Source organism: Pseudorca crassidens, chromosome Y (genome assembly GCF_039906515.1).
Source record: "Pseudorca crassidens isolate mPseCra1 chromosome Y, mPseCra1.hap1, whole genome shotgun sequence".
Classification (NCBI taxonomy): Eukaryota; Metazoa; Chordata; class Mammalia; order Artiodactyla; family Delphinidae; genus Pseudorca; species Pseudorca crassidens.
Window position 1 is genome coordinate 2588559 of NC_090318.1, and position 21636 is coordinate 2610194.

The 21636-nt window shown below is 44.3% G+C and overlaps 1 long non-coding RNA gene across 1 annotated transcript in view; it reads left to right on the plus strand.

Moving 5' to 3' along the window:
• Positions 1-19984, plus strand: part of LOC137217840 (uncharacterized) — a 33832-nt gene extending 13848 nt beyond the window's left edge. Inside the window, exons 2-3 of the long non-coding RNA XR_010940292.1 lie at positions 16446-16494; positions 19569-19984. This is a non-coding gene — a long non-coding RNA (uncharacterized lncRNA). The remainder of the gene's footprint in view (positions 1-16445; positions 16495-19568) is intronic.
• The last annotated feature ends 1652 nt before the right edge of the window (positions 19985-21636 follow it).

Genomic DNA, 21636 nt, shown 5'->3' on the forward strand with positions numbered 1-21636 from the left:
GGGTCCCGCTGAATAGTTCCTCATCTATAGCCCAGGGTTCTTCTTCCCTGGCACTGTGGGTATTTAGACCAGATAATTCTTTGCTGTAGGGGAGCTGTCCTGGGCACTGCGGGCTGTGGAGTAGCATCCCTGGTCTCCGCTCACCCCATGCCAGGACCATGTCCTTTTCCCCAGTGCTGACAACCAAAAATGTCTGCAGACTTTGCCTCTCTGCAGAAGGAGGGCATTGTCTGTGGTAGAGAATCACTGTCTTAGCACCATGTATAGCTGCTATTCCACACAGATGATAGATATAATTTTTGTACGTGGGTGTGTATATATACGTTTAGATAGATAGATAGGCAGATAGATGCTAGATGGATAGGTGGACAGATAGATAGAAACTATGTACCAGACATGTATTGTATAATAGACAACTTAGATAGATAGATAGGCCCACATTTGTCTTTTTAAATTTGGCTACAATTTTCATTTAAAGAAAACATCCCTAAAATGGATTTGTCTCCATTTAATCTTTTTTTTTAATTAATTTATTTGTTCTTATTTTTGGTGGTGTTGGGTCTTCGTTGCGGTGCATGGGTTTCTCATTGTGGTGGCTTCTCTTTTTGCGGAGCATGGGCTCTAGGCACGCGGGCTTCAGTAGTTGCGGCACACAGGCTCAGTAGTTGTGGCTCGCGGGCTCTAGAGCACAGGCCCGGTAGTTGTGGCGCACAAGCTCAGCTGCTCCGCGGCATGTGGGATCTTCCCGGACCAGGGCTCGAACCTGTGTCCCCTGCCTTGAAAGGCAGATTCTTAACCACTGCACCACCAGGGAAGCCCAGTCTCCGTTTAATCTTAAATAATACTTCTACAAACTTAGCTACTTTCCTGGTATCTGTTCCATGACAATACTACTCAACCAATTTATCATGACAGCGTAGGGGGAAGCAAGTTTCACATGCTTTGTGAAACTCTCCAGTTTGAAAGAAACTCCATTCAGGGAAGCTAAAATGATATTTGTATAGAAAACAGTGCAGTAAGAAATCCAATGCGGAAATCACAGTGACCAAAAGAAACAAACAAATTGTTGCGTTTGTATTTTTTTAAGTTTTTCTTAAGTAAAGGTCTATAAGCATAAAGAGCTTTTTTTTTTAGACCTATTTTTGTTTGCACCTACGTGGGTAGCGTAATCCCAACACAGCATATGCGGGAATTATTCGCATTTGCAAAGCTTTCTCAGAGAATCTGAAGACACATTAGCTTGATACTTCTAAAGCTCTCTCCAGCTCATTTCATTAATTCCTTAAACTGTCCCTGGGCTAGTGCAAACACTAGAACGCAACTTTGAGAAAACATCACCAAATGCAGCTTTTCTCTGGAAACTGCAGCTTCCAAATGTAAAAAGTCCTCTTTCCGACATAACTCCTTCCAAACGAATCTTGCCTCAGTGGTGAAATTACTTTGTATAAAAGAACAGCTTAAAATTAGGTTGAAGCCAGGTAATGATTACTCTTAAGAAAATAGTTAGACGCTGATACTGACATTTTAGGTATTTTTAAATGTTTGAGCTGATCACCCCTAAGGCATCTGTGGACACATCCATATTCTTTTCCTCGTGGGTGTTTGTTTTAAATTGAGCAATCTGGGCTTCGAGGGGAGAAACTGTGTTCATCCCGTGGAATTTTGATCTTGTCTGTCTAATCAGATGTCACTGGGAGAGTCTGTGCAGTTCCTGGGGGTTGAGAGGGTTTACGTCAGCAGACCTCACTCTTCCAGACGTTATTGCTTATCTCAGTGCCTCAGACGGGAAAATCTGGGGTCAGGAATCTCACTCATCTGTCTTTTATTGACCTGGAGGTCCTTTTAACACCCGGACCAAAAAAAAAAAAAAAAAAAAAAAAACCAAATGAAGAAAGCACCCCCAACTTCTATGAACAAAGAGATGTCGCCGCCTATATTCATTTAACGTTTTGTTTAAACATAGTTTTTAAAAGGAAGAAGATGCAGACATAAGTTATGTTGATTATTTTAATAAAGGATTTTAAAAATATAAAACAATCTATCGTTACGTCTGTACTATTTAAGTAGACTTTTATGAAGACATGGGGGAGGTGGGTGTTTTCCTAAGCATAGAATTAGCAGCTAGAATGAATACTCCTTCCTTGATTTAAGATGGAATTGAAACACGTTGTAGTTTTAATGCTGAGTTTAGCTTTCATCCCCAGTTTTCCCGAGATTTCTGGGACCGCGGTGTTCCTTCAGTCGCTTCTGAAACACCCTCTGATTCTAATAAGAAGTCTGATCTTCTGTTTTTTTACCTAGAGAAATACAATCGTGAGCTCTATTCCAGAGGCACTTATCCGTATTACAAAAACATATTTGCAAACCCAAATGCCTTTCCTAAAATACGGTTTGGATATTGGAGTGGAATAAAATGCTTCAAACGAATCAAGCCAAAAAAAAAAAAAAAAGTCTAAAGTGTACATCCTTAAGAATTAAAATTTTAAGTATTTTTTTGTACGGTCCCTTCGAAAGGCGTTTTATGATTCAAATGTTGTCCTTGTCCTCTGGCAAGCGATCGAGAAAATTGCACAAACATTTTATCTCTGGACAAGAAGATCTAAAACACAGCAGTTACTCAAGAGACGAGACGTGAGCACAGAGAAATGGCACGTGGTTCACTTCCCCGCAAGGGACGCTCATTTTACTGTGTGGGAAATCACTGTCTTCTAGCCTCAGTGCCACTGACTTTTGGGGCTGCGTGACTCTGTGATGCGGGGCGTGCTGGGCACTGTGGGCTGTGGAGCAGTGTCCCTGGTCTCCACCCACCACGTGCCAGCAGCATCCCCTCCCCTATAGCTGTCACAGCCAAAATGTCTCCAGACACTGCCAAGTGTCCCTGGGGAGGCAAAATAACCCCCAGGTTGTGAATCACGACTCAAGAGACATGAGGACGATACACAAACGAACTGGAAATCGTGAACACTAACCTTAGCGGGACTGACTTGGGATCTGCTCGGCTGGACCCCAAGTTTCTGGTTGGGTGACTGTCTTCCCCATGGGTCTTCATGCTGGGGTGCAGGCCAAGGGGCAGCGGGTACTTGGGGTGTCCCACTCTTCTGGCAGAGAATGGGAGCTAAGAAGATTAAACAGACGAGGCTGCCTCATTTAGAGCCCACACTTTGGTCACCTGTTACTGATGCATTGGCCAGTCACATGTTTGAACCCAATACAATGGTGCAGGAATAGTTCCTGTGCTATAAAAATGATTCTAGTACCAATTCCAAGGTGTATGTGTGTGTGTGTGGGGGGAGGGTTCCCCGCATCAATGCTTGCACACCAGTTGGGTGTCCTACAGTTCAACTCAATTCTGACACATCTACCTGGAGAAAAGGTCGGACCCCACAGGTGAAGGGCTCAAGTCCTGCAAGACTTCCTCCACTTCAGATGCCAATCCAAAATCCAGGGTGACACCTGTGTTTCTGAGCGACCACCTATTCTGGGATTCTATTAATTTGCTAGAGTGGTTCACAGAATTCAGGAAACCTGTTTATTCTCTAGATTACCGGTTTGTGACAAAGGATATTAAAAGGTACGAATTCACAGCCAGACGGAAAGGTCCCAAACAAAGGAGCTTCTGTCCCTGTGGAGTGTGGGGTCTGGCATCATGTCACGTGGAACTGACCTCGCTCCCCAACTTGGAAGCTCTCTGAATTCCACCCTTCTGGGTCTGTAGGGAAGCTTCATTACTTAAGCACGACAGATTCACTCATTGGCCATGGATGACTGATTCAACCTCCAGCCCCTCTCCTCTCCCTGGAAATCAGGGGGGTGGGACTGAAAATTCCAACCTCTAATCACAGGGTTGGTTCCCCGGGCCCCCATCCTTAGGCAAGTTAACAAAAGTCGCCTCATTAGCATAACAAAAGACACCTTGGTCTCTCTCCTCACGAAATTCCAAAGGTTTGGGGAGCTCCATGCCACAAAGGGGGGTGAGGACCAAAGACATATTTCTTATAAATCACAATATCACATCTACTTTTGTGGGAGACTCTACAAACTCCCCGAGTCTCTGAGTCTCTTGTTTCTGCCTTTTACCATCTTCCTTAATACCTGGGCAGCCTAGTGCTAAAATTACAGGATGCTGCCTTTGGCTTTTTTTTTTTTCCACATCTTTATTGGAGTATAATTGCTTTACAATGGTGTTAGTTTCTGCTGTATAACAAAGTGAATCAGCTATATGTGTACATATATCCCCATATCCCCTCCCTCTTGCATCTCCCTCCCACCATCCCTATCCCACCCCTCTAGGTGGTCACAGAGCACCGAGCCGATCTCCCTGTGCTATGCGGCTGCTTCCCACTAGCTATCTATTTTACATTTGGGAGTGTATATATGTCCATGCCACTCTCTCACTTCGTCCCAGCTTACCCTTCCCCCTCCCCGTTTCCTCAAGTCCATTCTCTACGTCTGCGTCTTTATTCCTGTTCTGCCCCTAGGTTCTTCAGAACCTTTTTTTTTTTAAAAGATTCCATACATATGTGTTAGCATACGGTATTTGTTTTTCTTTCTGACTTACTTCACTCTGTATGACAGACTCTAGGTCCTTCCACCTCACTACAAATAACTCAATTTCGTTTCTTTTTATGGCTGAGTAATATTCCATTGTATACATGTAGCACACCTTCTTTATCCACTCATCTCTCGATGGACACTTAGGTTGCTTCCATATCCTGGCTTCAGCTTTGGTTTCTCGCTGAAAGACTGCACATTCCTTTCAGTGATGAATCCCACACAGAACTTCCCTCTTCCGATAATCAGTGGTCCTCAAAGCCAGCCTGCACCAGCAGTGCTGCATCATCTGGGGATTTTCTGGACATGCAGAATCTGGGGTCCCTCCCAGACGGGATGAACAGAAAGCTCTGGGGGTGTGGCTGTGTTGAACGAGCCTTCTGGGAAATTCCCAAGCACGCACCAGGCTAAGAGGAGAAGGCTGCTTCTTCCCAGAGACGCCCAAGCTTCACCACCTGAATCCCTAGGGAGGATGGGACCCTTCTTCTGGAGCAGCATCCTGGGGGTGGATATACGATGGGCAAGACACCTGACAGTATGGAAGACGCTGGAGCGCACCCACCCCTCCCCGGTGATGGCTGTGGGCTGGGCACCAAGTGCTGGGGTCATGCAGAATCTCATTCCTTTCTCGGGTCAGCTCACGTGAGGGCAGGGGACGCTGTCCAGGCCAGTGAGACTCAGTGAGGCTTCTGCTTCTTGGCAGAAAACGTGGAGCTCATTTCTGTTGGACTCAAAGCTGGACTGTTGCAGGCTTAGAGTCGGGCTTCTCAACCAGGGGTGATCCTGCCTCCTGGGGGCCCACTGGCAACGCCTGCAGGTGTTTTTGATTGTTATAATTAGAGGCCAGGGGTGCCACTGTATGAGATGTCCTAGGGCTGCCTTCACAAATGACCCAAACCAGATGGCTTAAAACAACAGAAGTTTATCCTCTGTCAGTCCTGGGGACCAGATGTCAGAGGTCAAGGTGCCCCAGGGCCGCGCCCCCTCCAGAGGCTCCAGGCGAGGGTCCTTCCCGCCTCTTCCAGCTTCTGGGGGCTCCAGGCATCTCTGGGCTCGTGGCCGCGTCCCTCCCGCCTCTGCCTCCGTCTTCATGTGGCTTCTCCTGTGTCTGTGTCTCTCCTCTTCTGTGTCTTGTAAGGACGCTGTCACTGGATTTAGGGCCACCCTCCTCCAGGAGGATCTCATCTCAGACCCTTCCCTTCATCACGTCTGCAGAGAGACCCAATTTCCAAACGAATTCCTATTTGCAGGTTCTGGGTAGACACACATTTTGGACCCACTGAACCCACAACTGGGCCCATCTTAGGATTCTACCCACCACACTCACGATTTTCAATATACTTCCTAACAAGGAAACACAAAAGTGTATCTGAAACATTCCCTTCCTGTTAAAGAATAAAATACACGAATACGTTCTTCAAATAGCCTTCAATCAAGTCCAACCTCTGAAATATCGACAGTTGGCCTTTTTCCAACCAACCAAACATTAAAAATACGCAAAACTCTCCTGCATCTGCCGGTCTGATTCTCTCTCATTCTATGCTCTACCAGGAAAGGCGCCTCTGAGCTACCGTTCAATGCTTTTTACACAGTTGCTTTTTCTGAAACAACCATGTTTGAAGTGAACTTTCAGTGGACACGGGGGAGGATTTATTTAGCATCTATGTTTTCCAAGGAGCATCAGCTCTGTTCTGTGTCACCCAGCCCCGCCAAACAATTACATGGTTTTAATACAGATCGAAACGGTGGCCATAATTATGCTACCCATCTAATCCAACGCATGACGAAAGTGCTATTACAAGCCTAATTACTATATAATTATATATGATCAGAAGTTTTCCAGCTAATAGGAGCACATTCTTTGCAAGGAAAGGAGTGTGTGTGTGTGTGTGTGTGTGTGTGTGTGTGTGTGTGTTTGCATTAGTAATTATAGTGCTGTCGCAGTGCTTTGAAAAAGAAAAGTGGCTTTGGCTTTGCTTTGTTTCACTCTAGGTACCCTTCATTAAATAAAGTCTGAGGTGTGTATGTCACAAAGAGAAGTGAAGAGTCATCCCAACTTGTTTTTTATGATTACATGAATATTATTTGCTGTGAGCCAAGTTGTAGGATGAGAATCCTAAATTGGAAAATAATTACATTTTCCAAGTTCAAGGGTTTACATTGTTTATTCCTTGGAAACATCAGGAGTGAGATGTCTTTCACAGAAATGTTTTGAGGCTTAAACAACCTGTGTGAAAACATTTTGTCAACCAATGATCAGGTGGAATTGTTATTAGAGTATGAAGTGTTGCAATAAGTAAAAACCAGGAGATCTAATCCAGCTGGGCAAACGTCTCATGACGGTGTCAGGCTTGAATTGGGCTGAGGTGCTAGGAAAAAAAAAAGATTGCCCTTGCATGGTGCCTGAAATGACCTTCTCTGTGGAGACCCTTGGGATTCCATCATCTTCCAGAAGGTCCCAGTTGAAATACAAACAAAACTGAGAAAGGAGATAGGTGAAACCAGCAGAATTCACTATTTTTATTTTATTATTTTGTATCATTTTACTTTTAGCTGCGGTCTGCAGATGGGAAGAAGGAAATTCTAGCGCTTTTCCGTTTTCACAGCTTTCGGAGATACTATTCACATAGCTTTCAATTCACCCAAGGTGTACAATGGGATGCCTGCAGTCCATGCACAGAGTTGTGCAACCAGCACCTCTATTTAATTCCAGAACATTTTCATCACCCCAAATAGAAAGCCCGTCCCCATGAACATTCAGTCCTCACCCCCTCCCTGGTAAACACGAACCCACTTTCTGTCTGTCTGGATCTACCTGTTCTGGACGTTTCCTATCAATGGAATCACACACTGTGTGTCCTTCCGCGTCTGGCTTCTCTCACTGAGCATCGTGTGTTCAAGGTCCAGCCGCGTTATAGCCTGTGTCAGAGCTTCACTCCTTTTCACGGCTGAGTCATATTCCACGCGTGGGTGGATCCCATTCTGTGTATCCATCCGTCCCTCCTTCCCTCCATCCATCTGTCCATCCAGGCATCCGTGGACACTTGGGTGGTTTCCACCTTCTGGTGGTTGTGAACAGTGCTGTGAACGTGTGTGTACAGGTGTTTTCATTTCTCACCCTGCCACTTACGTCAAGCAAGTGCGTGCAAGCATCTTTCAAAACAGATGGTGCCACGTGTATAGAGGCTCTCCCCGCTGAGACCCACCGTGGTTCAGATAAAGTCTGAGAGGGCAGCAGGGTGGGCTGGGGGGTCAGCCCGGGGCGTCAGGTGACTTGCCAAAGAGCAGGGACATTTATTATCCACCCGTCACCACTGTCGCCTTCATAGATTTGATGGTGTCTTCATGGTCACCTGCTTTTTCACCACCTGACCCTGAACAGGCCACGCGGTCTCAGCAACGCCAGCAAGTATAAAATACATGTGGGTACCACGTTGGGTAGGATTCATTTCCTCTGCAGGCAACAGAAAGCCCAGTGCACAGTGATGCAGAAGAGATGGATATTTTCTCTTCCTAGGAAGGAGAAAGTCCACCCGGATGCAGCCCAACGCCCGTGGGGTGCTCTGCCCGCTCGCAGGCTGGTCTGTATCCGGACAGCCCAGGATGGCGGCATCTGGCTTCTCAGAGGGAGGCTGGAGACGTCAGAGAAGAAGGTGACAGACACCCAGCTCTTCCGAAGAGGCTCATGGGAGCTGCCCCCGGGGGCTTCTTGCTTTCATTATGCCCAACCAACTGTCATCCTACGCACCTCCAGCGGCAAGGAAGCCTGGGGTCGTTGTCCTGAATCCGAGAGGCCTTGTGCCGGGTTGCAGACTCTTTGTGGCGGAAGGAGAGTGGAGTGAATACTGCAAGCGCCCCCAGGCGGCCGTCCCACGGCAGGGGCTGCATTTTGGTCCCTTGTATGTGTGTTTTGGGCGAATAGAAAAAAAGAAGTTATGTTGCAGAAACTAGACGAGTGCGGGAACAGTTGAAGCTTGAAAGACGCAGTGCTCGGGCGGTAGGGAAAGAATAACAGAAGAGAAAAGAAAAAACAAGCCGTTATAACGTAATCGATGTGAAAAATCAGTGAAAGGATGGACGAGGCAGACAGGTGGGTGACTGCGGCTGGTGAGAGGGGGAGAATTCCCTGTCGTGGGTACTAGACTTGAGATCAGTGATTCTCACCTGGGGCTGACCTTTTCCCTCCACCCCCAGGGGACACTTGGCAACGTGTCCGGAGACACATTTGGTTGTCACAATTTGTGGAGGGGGGAAAGAGGGAGAGGGAGAAACACGACACAGAGAGAGACTGTGATAGCACCCACAAGTTTTCCCACTTGCTGTTTTAACAATCATAGAGCGTACAACTCAGGGGCAGTCAGCACACGCACAATGCTGTGCACCCCCCATTTCACCCCAAAAAGAGACCTCGTACCCATCAAGCGGTCACTCTCCGTTCCCCTCCTGCAGCCCCTGAGGATCTGCGTCCATCGTCCCATGGTTTTTTTCCGTGTCTCCACTGGACCATCCTGTCATCAAAACACCAGCTCTATGAAGAGAGGGGCCCCGCCCACTCCACTAGGACCTGACGTTAACTTGGTTCTAGCTGCCAAGACCCTATTTCCAAAGACGGTCCCGTTCTGAGATACTGGGGTTAGGATTTCAGGGTATCTTTGGGGGAGGTTGGGGGTATAATTGAGCCCACCAGAGTGCTCAAAACTCAGTAATGACGACCCATGCATTTTTTAAAAGGGAAATAATATTAAACTTTTATTTATATTTGGTGTACTTATTGAAATTAAACTCTTCCAGCAGGTCAGAACAGTTTACAGTTCATCATTTACAGATGGTTTCTTTTGTTTTAACTGAACTCAAAGGGAAAAGAAGGGACTTCCCTGGCGGTCCAGTGGTTAAGACTCCACACTGCCAAGGCAGGGGGTGAGGGTTTGATCCCTGGTGGGGGAATTAAGATCCCACGTGCCGTGCAGAGCGGCCAAAAGATAAAAAAGGTAACAATATTAATTGTTTTAAAAAAGGGACAAGAAGCTTAAAGAAAATACCCGAGAAGAAAGTACAGATGGACGTGTATATGCTATGTCATGAATCAGGCCTGGGTATGCGTGTGTAAATGTGATATTAGGGTTAGCAAGACTTCAGCCAGTGTTGGCCAAGTGGCAATTAGGGATGCAAGGCTGGGTTCAAGGGTCATGAAAAATACAACACATGGTGCACGTTCTAAACGAAAAGAAAACCCGATTCCTGGCACGATTCTGCGTGATGCGGCAGCAGTCAGCTCCCACGGACACCTCAGGAGCTGACAAAGATGACACGCAGCCAGGCCAGTTAATCCTCCCCCTGCGTCCCGCCTGGGGAAGCGCACCAGGTAAGAGGACACCCTTCCCTCAGCATCGTCGAAAAGGCGCAAGGGATACAGCACCAGGGATGGACCTGGAGGGTACGATGCCTAATGAAATAAGCCAGAGAGACACAAATACTGTAGGATATCACTTACATGTCGAACTTACAAAATACAACAAAGCAGTGACTATAACAAAAACAGAAGCGCACTCACAGACCTAGAGATCTATAGGGACCATAACAAAAACAGAAACAGACTCATAGATCTAGAGAACTTCCCAGTGGGGAGAGGGAAGGGGGAGGGGCAAGATAGGGGGAGGGGCAAGATAGGGGGAGGGGAGTAAGAGATACAAACTGCTGTGTACAAAATACATAAGCCCTGGGACTTCCCCGGCGGGCCAGTGGTTAAGACTCTGCGCTTCCACTACAGGGGACGCAGGTTCTATCCCTGGTGAGGGAACTAAGATCCCACATGCCGCGCGGCACAGCCAAAAATAAAATAAAATAAATAAGGTAAAAGGGTATATTGTACAGCACAGAGAATACAGTCAATATTCTATAATAATAATAAATGAAGTATAATCTGTAAAAATTATGAATCATTATACTGTACACCTGAAACATAACATGGTACATCAAATATATCTCAATTAAAAAAAATTTTTTTAAAGAAAAGGAAAGATGCAGGGAGCTTGGGAGGGGCCACCTACGTGACCCTCCCTCTTCAAAACCAGCACAAAGCAAGTACCCATCTCCTCCACCCAGAAGATGGTGGGGCACATATAGCATCGGCCACGAATCATCTAATCTACGTGCAAAGACACAGGCACGAAGGCTAATTCCCTTTTGTGCTTTCCCACACGGGTCTCGTTTGTGCTATTTTGGGTCACCCAGTCATGCGGTCACGGATGCTTTGAGCACAGGCTAAAGGCACGGGGAATCCATCTGCCTACTTCTTTTGTTGCAAGGACAAAAGTCTCCCCGAAGGGGCTCCGGGAATCTTGTCGCTGCTTCCAGCTCCCCGACAGGGAGCTTTGCTAAAAACGCAACAAAGTGTCCGTTCTTCGCAAATTCACGGAGGAGTAGGTAGCACAGAGTGACCTTCACATGGGGCAAATGTTTATCTTTGAAACGCGACTGCGCCCTTATATTTACATAGACAGTCTCCATGTCCTGAGAAAACATTGGCGAGTTCCATTTGGGGCTACTTGGTACTCTCTTCAACAGTTCAGAGGCTGTGGGATGCAGAGAGGTTACATTGAAAGGTACAGTGTTTGTGCCAGGAAAGGAGAGACGGCACCAGATTAAAAGCGCACAGTGTCCGACCTGGGAGGTTAGAAAGAGTACAGCAGTTGAACACACACAAAGGAAAGAGGAAGAAAGAAAAGGGAAACAGCAGGGTTCGTTACATAAAAAAAGAAAGAAAGAAAAGAAACAGAAGATCCACGTAGTCAAAATTAAAAGCATTTAAAACTTTTAAATAAAATCCATTTTAAGTTAAAATTGAATTTTAGTAAAATTAGTGTTATTTAAAAATTTACATTTGGAATTCCCTGGCAGTCCAGGGGTTAGCGCCCCGTGCTTCCACGGCAGGGGGCACAGGTTCGATCCGTGGTCGGGAATCTAAGATCCTGCAAGCCAGGACACGTGGCCAAAAAAAAAAAAAAATTTTTTTTAAATTTAATTTTATTTTTCATACAGCAGGTTCTTATTGGTTATCTATTTTATACATATTAGTGTATATATGTCAATCCCCATCTCTCAATTCCAAATAAAAATTTACATTTAACACATTCAATTATTTTAATTTAAATTTTAATTTGTAATATAGCTACAAGCACACTGAAATAGAAATAGTAGAATCAGCAAAATTCTGGTAAGATTGAACATAAAAAGAAAATAGAATGTGGCAATGAATAATAAAAAGCAGATATAACTTAAGATGCAGCAGTGTTTATAAAAACAACAACAAAAAATCCAAGAAGATAACTTTTTTTTTTTTTTCGGTACGCGGGCCTCTCACTGCTGTGGCCTCTCCCGTTGCGGAGCACAGGCTCCGGACGCGCAGGCTCAGCGGCCACGGCTCACGGGCCCAGCCGCTCCACGGCATGTGGGATCTTCCCGGACCGGGGCACGAACCCGTGTCCCCTGCATCGGCAGGCAGACTCTCAACCACTGCGCCACCAGGGAAGCCCAAGAAGATAACATTTTTAATAACGCTTTTCCCCGTACATTTAAGAACTTGGACACAACAGATGCATTCACACTGTACTATGAATTTGGTATTTTTTTTTTTTTTACCAGAACTGACTCAACTACCTATGTAAGAGCTGAAAAGTATTATAGACGTTTAATAAATCGAATCAGTACTCTAAAAGCTTCGCACTGAGAAAATACTCGGCTCAGGTAGTTTTATGAAGTAGTCGAAAATTCCAGTATTATCTAAACTACTCCAGACAACAGAAAAACAAGCAACATCTTCAATGCATTTTATGAAACCAGTAATATTTCTATGCCAAAACTTAAGAAAGCATGGGAAAGAAAATCACAGATCAATCTCACTCTTTGTGAAAAAAAACTGCAAATTTCAAAGCAAAGTGTTGGCAAAACAAGCTAGGTAAGCCATTAAGTGAGTTTGTTTTATGTTGCACGTTAAATGTGAACAGATTAAAGGAAAGAATAAAATGAAGTAAAAACAAGCCCTTCTTATACCACCTGATGCAGAAAATAACTTGGGTAAAACTGAACATCCATTCTTGATTTAACAAAACAGGAATAAATAAAAACTTCCTTAATTGAATAAAGGCTTTCTACAAAACAACTGATTGTACATAATACCAAAGAGCGAAACTTTGAAAGTGGTCTCCTTAAAATCAGGAACAATTCAGGGATAACATCATTTCTATTCAACACTGTCTTGCAGGTTCTAGCCAGTACAACCAGACCAGAACAAGAAAAAAATAAAGTACAAGAACTGGAAAGAAGGAGGATCATATCATTGGCAGAGGGCATTTTCTACATGTATACAGAAGAAGACAAACAAGTTTCTAGATAAAACATAGAATTAATGAGTTTAGCAAATTACCACTTACAAAATCGTGAAGCAAAGTCAGTCTCCTTTCAATACACTGGAACAAGAATATTTCATAATATGAAAAAAATCCCATTTATAATAACAAGAAAAAATAAAGTCTTTTGGATTGTTCTACTAAAAGAAACACAAGAACAAATGAAGAAAATTGTACAGATCTAGTGTCCTGTTGACAGACATAGCTGAAGAATATAATTTGAGAAATGTATCATGTTGAAAGTTTGAAAAATTGGGTAGCATAAAGATGCAAGCAGTCTCTCTCTCTCTCTCTTTCTCATAGTTATAGCAACATTTTTTTCAAAAGTCTGACTACCTGACTTTAAAACTGATACACAGATAGCCAATATTGCTAAAATAAATGTGAAGAAGAAAAACAAGGGGGAGATGATTCTTGCAGATGTCAAGTTATCTTTAAGGATGCAATAGTAGGAATGCAGTGGTGCCTGGGTGCTGGGACTGAAAACAGTCGATGGAAGGCATGGTAGTGTGTGACAAATCCATGGGTAAACCATGACGTAATCAATATGGCGCTGGGACCACTCGTTCTCCATAAGGACCAAGCCAAACTTCAAAATCAAAAGTTTCAAGTAAATCAACAATGCTTCAAAAAAAAAAAAAATCAAAGGTTTTAAGATTAAGCAGTTAGGTTTAAAAGGTGAAACCTTAACACGCTTTAGAAGAAAATACAAGCAAATATATTGATGACCTTGTGGAAGAAAGAATTTTTTAACCAAGAGACAATCGGCAGAAACTCTGAAAAGAGAAGACTGCTGCATTCGATGACATGACAACGAAGGACTTCTTTGCCTCACGACTCCTTGCCTGCCTCACGGCCAGGCAAGACACACACTGGGGAACTTATTTGCTATACATAATCCACAGAAGATTAGTATTCATAATACATAAAGAACTCCTACACGTCCACTTGAGAAGACCACATGATTATAGAAAAAAGGGTGAAAGACTCCAACAGGCATTTCAAAGAAAAGGAAACCTAAGTTATAAATTAAACAAAGGGAAGCAGCTCACTCAGTGGTCATCAGGGATATAAAATTAAAACCAGCACTGGTATCTCATAGTGTAACCAAGCGGGACCCTATGGGGACTTCCCAGACAGGTCTCCCCCACCTCCTTCCACCCCATGTCCTCCACCTGCCTTTTGTCTGTAGAAAAACTTAGGCAAAGATTACATTTAATCAGAGAAGTGAGAAGATGCAGAAAGAAAACAGTCAAGCAAGACAAAATAAGAATAGTTTGGCCATTAAACAAAGTCAAGGACCTTTAGTTCCTCCTCAAGGGCTATAGATCATATTCTGAGCCATGTCCTGTGAGCTGTTTTGCAGATACTGAAACCTCCACCAGGTGGGAGAAGTTACCTGCATGCTGCCCACCAGCATGGAGACCCCAGACCGCTTGGAACCAGAAGGTTGATGATGTGGACTGCCGATGACCTCACCACCAACCAATCAGAAGAAGGTCCACGAGCTGACCACACACCCACAGACCCCCTCCCTCACTCTGTCTTGAAAAACCCTCCCCTGAAAGGCATCAGGGAGTTTGGGTCTTCTGAGTACTAACTGCCCGGACTCCTTGCTTGGTGCCTTTCCTTCACCACAATCCCGTGTCAGTAGATTGGTTTTACTTCACGTGGGTGAGGGGACCCAAGTGTGGTTTGGTAACAACAGTAGGAAGAGCTGAGCACAGACATGGAAACATGGGAACACGCATACTCTGCCTGTAGATGTGTTACGGCTACTTGGAAAAACCATGTGGCATGACTAAATAAAGATGAGGAAATGCATATGACTCAGTAATTCCACAAATTACTTACCCTGGCAAGACTTTTACAAACGTGTACTAGGAAAAAAAGACGGGAACCCTCCAAATGGTTATCGAGAGGGAAAATATAGTAAGTAAACCACGTGATAGTCAGATGGTGGAATAATACACAGCAAAGAAAATGAATAAAACACAGCTAAGTACATCAACAACGTAATTCTCAGAAACAGTGTTGAAGGAAATAGGCATGTTGGAGGAGAAGACGTGTAACCCAATGCCATTTATATAAAGATCAAAAACAGGCAAACAACATACTTTACAGTTTAGAGATGAGACCCATGACAAAACTACTTATAAAACAAAATAACGAGCGGGAATTTCCTGGCTGGCCAGCAGTCAGGACTTGGTGCTTTCACTGCTGAGGGCCTGGGTTCAGTCCCTGCTTGGGGAACTAAGATCCCGCAAACCGCATGGTGTGGCCCAAACAAACAAGAACAAATTAATGAGGATCATACGTTCAGGATATTTTAACCGCGAGGGCTTTGGAGGGACAGACAAGAAGCTTATACCACATGGGATGTGTGTCTTGCTTTATACTACATTGTACATGCGTATTCATATTATTATTTTTTAACTCTACAAGATACTATATACTCATGCATGCGTGAAAGGAAAAGAAAATAATTCTATCGACTGGTTTATTTACACTCTGTGGTGAGAATTTATCGGTGATTCTGTAACTGCAGCACGTCAATCAGAATTTAAGACCCAGAAGAGACCAGAAATACAGAAATATGCATGGAGGAAAAAACCCTCAAAGTCGCAATTAGTGGTAGAATAGGTTGAGAACCAGCTTTTTTTCTCTCCTTCTCTCTCGTTTTACTAAGCAATATATCCCATATATGACAGGACATAGTTCCAATATGTTGACCTTAATCTTTCTCTAGGAAAGACGTCAACTAGACTTCATGTATGCAAAGCTAGTCTAAAAGTATCTTGCCCTCTTTAAAATGAAAATTATTATTTGTTCATTTTAGAAGTGTACGTTCTCATTCTTTTTATGTATTTATAAAATAACCCCCAATTGAACCAATCACCAACGGAAGGCATCTTATCTGGTTTTGATGAAACGTGAGCGTCTTGACTATTAAAGCAAGTACATGTGCTTTGAATATGAATATGAACATGATTTTAAAGTGATAATTGAAAGATCTGTTCATTCTTATTCCTTCCTTGTAAAGGCTCAGGGTCGAAAACTGATTTTCCAGAGTAAAAATAATAACAAGTGAATTCATTGCTACCACATTTTGCCCCCATCACCCAAGCTGGTGGTTCCCTTTCTCAATATTAAAAAATATATATATACACATTTCTGTTCAATCCTGCTGAGTCCTAATTTGGACGTTATCTCTGCCTTTCTTTTCTTTTTTCCAAATGCGGTCTGTCACCACATCCTGTTGACTGTGCACTTATCAGGTCCTTCAAACTGGAACCTTTCTCTCCTTATCTCCCTCATCAATCTCCCATCCAGGACTGCACGGGGCTTGTTACCTGTGTGCTCACCACAGCCTTCCTCTGGGTTTCTGTTTGGACCGTCACACGCCCTGACTGTGGCAGACGGAATTATTTTTCTGAGATAGTAGGATATGCTCACGCGACAACTCACAAAAGTTTTCTTGTTCTGCAGGAGGAAACCTGTCCACGGGGCATCCATTTCTAGACCCTTCCAGACCAAGGTACATGTTCCCCCATGCCGTGGCGGCCCATATTTACCACCTGGCCCTTTACAGGAAGAGTGTGTCAACAGTCGGTGTGGACAAACCCCGTTCTTGTCCTCAGAGAGGTCACCACGTGAGGATGGAGAGAGATGAATGCATGATTATAACCTATTGTGATACCTACTAGGTGAGGGCAGAGCAGAGTAATAGTGTTGCATTCAGAGACTTCTGGAATGAAATCCGATACAGGATGTGATGGGTGGGACCTCAACCGCTCAACGACCCTGGCATGAATAAGTGCACCACACACTTCAGACACTACAAAGAACTCCAATACGTGATCCCAATTGTTCATTCCCCCTTGAATATCTCCGGTTGGAGTTTTGTCTTTTTTGTTTTTTTTTAATTAATTTAATTTTTTTTTGGCTGCGTTGGGTCTCCGTTGCTGTGCGCAGGCTTTCTCTAGTTGCAGTGAGCGGGGGCTACTCTTTGTTGTGGTGCGTGGGCTTCTCATTGCGGTGGCTTCTCTTGTGCAGCACGGGCTTCAGTAGTTGTGGTACGCGGGCTCAGTAGTTGTGGCGCACAGGCTTAGTTGATCCGCGGCATGTGGGATCTTCCCGGACGATGGCTCGAACCCGTGTCCCCCGCATTGGCAGGCGGATTCTTAACCCCTGTGCCCCCAGGGAAGTCCCTGAGTTTTGTCTTTTTCTCACTTTTTCTAAACCTTTTTTTTCGTCAAATGATTTGCGTGCACTTCAGAGAAGGGAATTTTTTTTAAAATCTCAATTCGGTAAAACGTTACTAAGGGCTTATGATGTGTGAGGGGTATAAGGGTCGGGGTTGGTCTTAAAGATGCAAACAGGTGAGGTGCTTTGTATTTGTCAGGTAGGGCTGCAATAACAGAATACCATGGGTTGGGGGCTCCAGTAACAGAAATCACTGTTTCCCAGCCCTGGAGGCTGGACATCCCAAATCAAGGTGTGGGCAGGGCTGGTTTCTCCCGGGGCCCCTTGCCTTGGCGTGTGGACGGCTGTCTTCTCCCTGTGTCCTCAGGTTGCCAATTCTCTGCACATGCCAGTAGACAGACAGGGAGAGAGACATACAGAGAGAGACAGAGAACTGTGGTGTCTCTTCCTCTCCTGACAAGGGCACAGCCCTGTGGGGTTAGGGTGCCACCCTGATGCCCTCATTGAACCTTAATTACTTCCCTAAAGTTCCTGGCTCCAAATATGTCCTCAGAGGGGTTACGGGAAGACACAGTTCAGTTCATAACAGCCTTACTCAGAATTGCATGCTGATTGCATGGGACCTAGCAGTTCCTTTCTTCCTTCCTGAAGAAAAATTCAAATATATATTACATCACTCATTATTACTAATAATGGACGCTATGGGAGAAAATTACCACGACTCTATGAAGATAACTAGTAAGTCACTTATTTTCTTCTCATCTTGTTGCCAAACGTAACGAATTGGTCTTGGCTTGTAAATTTGTGATACACGTGGTTTTCACGCTGATTCGTGGTTAGCATGCTTCTCGTGGTCAATGGTTCTACATGTCTCACTTCCTTTTTCTCAGGGATAAACAGGCTAAGAACGTATGGAACAATCAGATGATTTTATTCCTTTGCTTTTGAGTGAAGGTCACTGGGGGCCTTTGCCTGGGAGGCTGACGGAGACACTGAGAAAACAGAGCAAGGCCTACATACTCTTCATTTTTCCTATATCCCCAGAAGGGGTGGGGGAATGAAATACTTCAAGGTAATGAGCACAAAAATGGGACAGCCCCAAGCCTCAGAAAGGTAGCCACGACTCCCTGCCTTACTGAGTGCGGCCAGATGTACGGAGGAGTCATCCAGGCTTAGACATTCCCCTTCTTTGTGGTGAGTTAAGGATTGTGGGTGGAAGTCCAAGTGGATGATCTTAAACGCCAGTTTCCTGTTCAAAGAATTGTGTTCCAGCGACTGCCTCTGTCCCCGTGTGGTGGACGCCGCCCTGGAAGGGCAGGTTGCAAGACAGGGAGGTACAGACTTTCCCCGCAGGTGCCCCGTGCAGGAGGGCGCATCCCCGAGCTCATCCCGGGCACAGCCCAGATGCCCGCCCGCCGAGCACCCAGACCTGCCCAGGAGGCAGCTGTCTGCTCCCGGGCTCTGCACAGCTACTGGGAGCAGGTGCATCCAGCCCGCAGGGACCGCCCCCCCCCCATTCCCTCTGGATGTTCTTCCCTAAAGAGACAATCTGCGCCTGTTTTGGACACGAACGCCAGCTCCCTCAGTTCGTAGCTACGCCAGTCTGGGCTCGTGTCGCTAAGAGATGGCATGGAATCATTTCCTCTTGTCGGTTAAAGGCTGCGAAGCAGGAAGAGAGTCAGATGTGAAGTTTGGGTCAAGCCTGTGTAGCCTCAGCTCTGGATTCCCTGGGGCCTGATGCGTGCGCTTCGTCTTCTGGGCCTTCCTGCTAATGCTCTGCGTTTTGATCTGTTTCCCGTTGGTTACGTTTTATGACTTAGACACGAGACTCGATGAAAAGAGATTCAACCAAATGTATGCTGAGGAATAGAAGGGAAACAGAAATAAGGGAATAGAGTGGGAATTTTAGATTTCCTGTAAATTTTGTTCCTACAAATTCACATTGTTTTACACACACACACACACACACACACACACACACACACTCCGTCCATCCACCCATCCATCTACCCAACCATCCATCCATCCATCCGTCCACCGTCAATCCATCTATCCATTCATCCATCTACCCATCCACCCATCCATCCACCCACCCATCCATCTACCCAACCATCCATCCATCCATCTATCCATCCATTCACCCATCCACCCATCTATCTATCCATCCACCCATCCATCTACCCAACCATCCACCCACCCATCGATCCATCCACCCATCCATCTACCCAACCATCCATCCACCCATCCATCCATCCACCCATCCATCTACCCAACCATCCATCCACCCATCCATCCATCCATCCACCCACCCATCCATCCACCCACACATCTTTTATTCTGTTTCTCTTTATTTGTGTATTTTGAGGCCAAAATTGAATTTAATACTCCTTTTCTTCTGCCTTCCAGGGAAGGTGGAGATAGTTTACAATGGAGAAATGCACACACTTTTCCTCTCAGCTGAAGCATCCCATTTGTAAATAGCTTTTGGCTTCCTGAACTGCTTCTCCACTGATTCTGAAAATCCATCCTGCTCTCCCCAAGGCACATATCCAGGCCCTCCTAAGACCCAGAAGAACGCCAAGATTTCTATTTAAGGAGCGTCCCTCTCCTTCAAAGGTGGCTGTGGTTATAAATAGCAGCATTTTAAAACTTGAATGTTTATGTTTTCATCGGACTGTCAAGGTTAGGAAAACTGGCCTTCAGATCCAACCACCCTGGAGTTGGCTTCTGGCTATGCCTACGTAACAAACTCATGTGACTGTTGTGAAACCAGCACAAAATATTTCACGTAAAGAGCTTATTATAATGTTTGCCATTTAGTGAGGAACCAATAATAAGCACTGCTTAACAATAACAATGGTAATAGATCATCTTATGTTTTGTATACTGAATAATAATAATAATAAATTTAATGTTTGGTACACTGCTTAATAATAATAAGGAAAACTTCGTATGTTTGGCCGTTAGTAAATAATCGATAGTAGTTTAATTCAGATTTATAAATAAATTTAATGATAACATTTATTACTATTTTATATATTTGTAATAGTTCTGTGTGCCTAACAGAAACCGATCCTGTTTTGCTGGGTGTTGCAGAACATGGCATCATTTTTGGTAGGTATGGGAAAAGAATACTGAAAAAAAATGATTTCTCCATTTGTATGAAGAGTCATGAAAATGTTAAATGTTACCATCCGTGATCATGCCCCAGCTGACTGAGACACCATAACTCGGATCCTGTGAGCTGCTTGGTGATTTTCTGTTTTTAAAAAATTCAGCATCTAACTAAGTAAACCTACTTCGGGTTATGCAACCTGGGATGTTATTTGTCATTAAGCTGTCATCCGTTTTCCCAATATTTATCAGTCCCTTTCATAGCACTAAGACCCACATTTGGCTTGTTTGTGGCAATAAAGGACACTGGCTAAGGAGTTTCCAATCATTTTAGATAAGTACTCTGGTTTATCAAAAGATTTTGTCATTCTTAGAAAAAATAATTTTAAAAACAGATCTCTAAAAACATATATAGAAAACAGCGTGCAGTGTGCCCTAATGAAATGGAAGGACAATTGTGTGCTAAGCACATTTATGTATTTGCTATGAGATGTCTCCTTTTAGGATGTCAGTTCATTTCGACGTTGCTGTCAAACTTCTGAGCAGCCAATATTTTTTTTCCCTTTACTGAGGTATAATTGACATGTAACATTATGTTGGTTTCAGGTGTCCAGCATAATGACTTGGTATACGTATAGCCTGAGAAATGGCCCCACAATAACTGTAGTTAACTTCTGTCATCACTACACAGAGCTACCATTTTTCTCTTGTCATAATCCAATATGTTCTTTTTTATTGAAGTAGAGTTGATTTACAATGTTGTGTTAATTTCTGCTGTACAGCGAAGTGATTCAGTTATACATATATATGCATTCTTTATCATATTCCTTTCCATATGGTTTATCGCAGGAGAGTGAATACAGTTCCCTGTGCTCTACCGTAGGACCTTGTTGTTTATCCATCCTGTATATACTAGTTTGCATCTGCTAACCCCAAAGTCCCACTCTATCCCTCCCCCAAGCCCTCCCCCTTGGCAATCACAAGTCAGTTCTCTTTGTGAGTCTGTTTCTGTTTCGTAGATAAGTTCATTTGTGTCATATTTTAGATTCCACATATAAGTGATACCATATGGTATTTGTCTTTCCTTGTCTGACTGACTTCACTTAGTATGATCATCTCTAGTGCATCCATGTTGCTGCAGATGGCGTTATTTCCTTCTTTTTGAGGGCTGAGCAGTATCCTATTGTGTATTTCTACCACATCTCCTTTATCCATTCATCTGTCGATGGACGCTTAGGTTGCTTCCATGTCCTGGCTATTGTAAATGATGCTGCTATGAACACTGGGGTGCATGCATCTTTTCGAATCAGAGTTTTCTCTGGATACATGCCCAGGAGTGGGATTGCTGGATCATATGGTA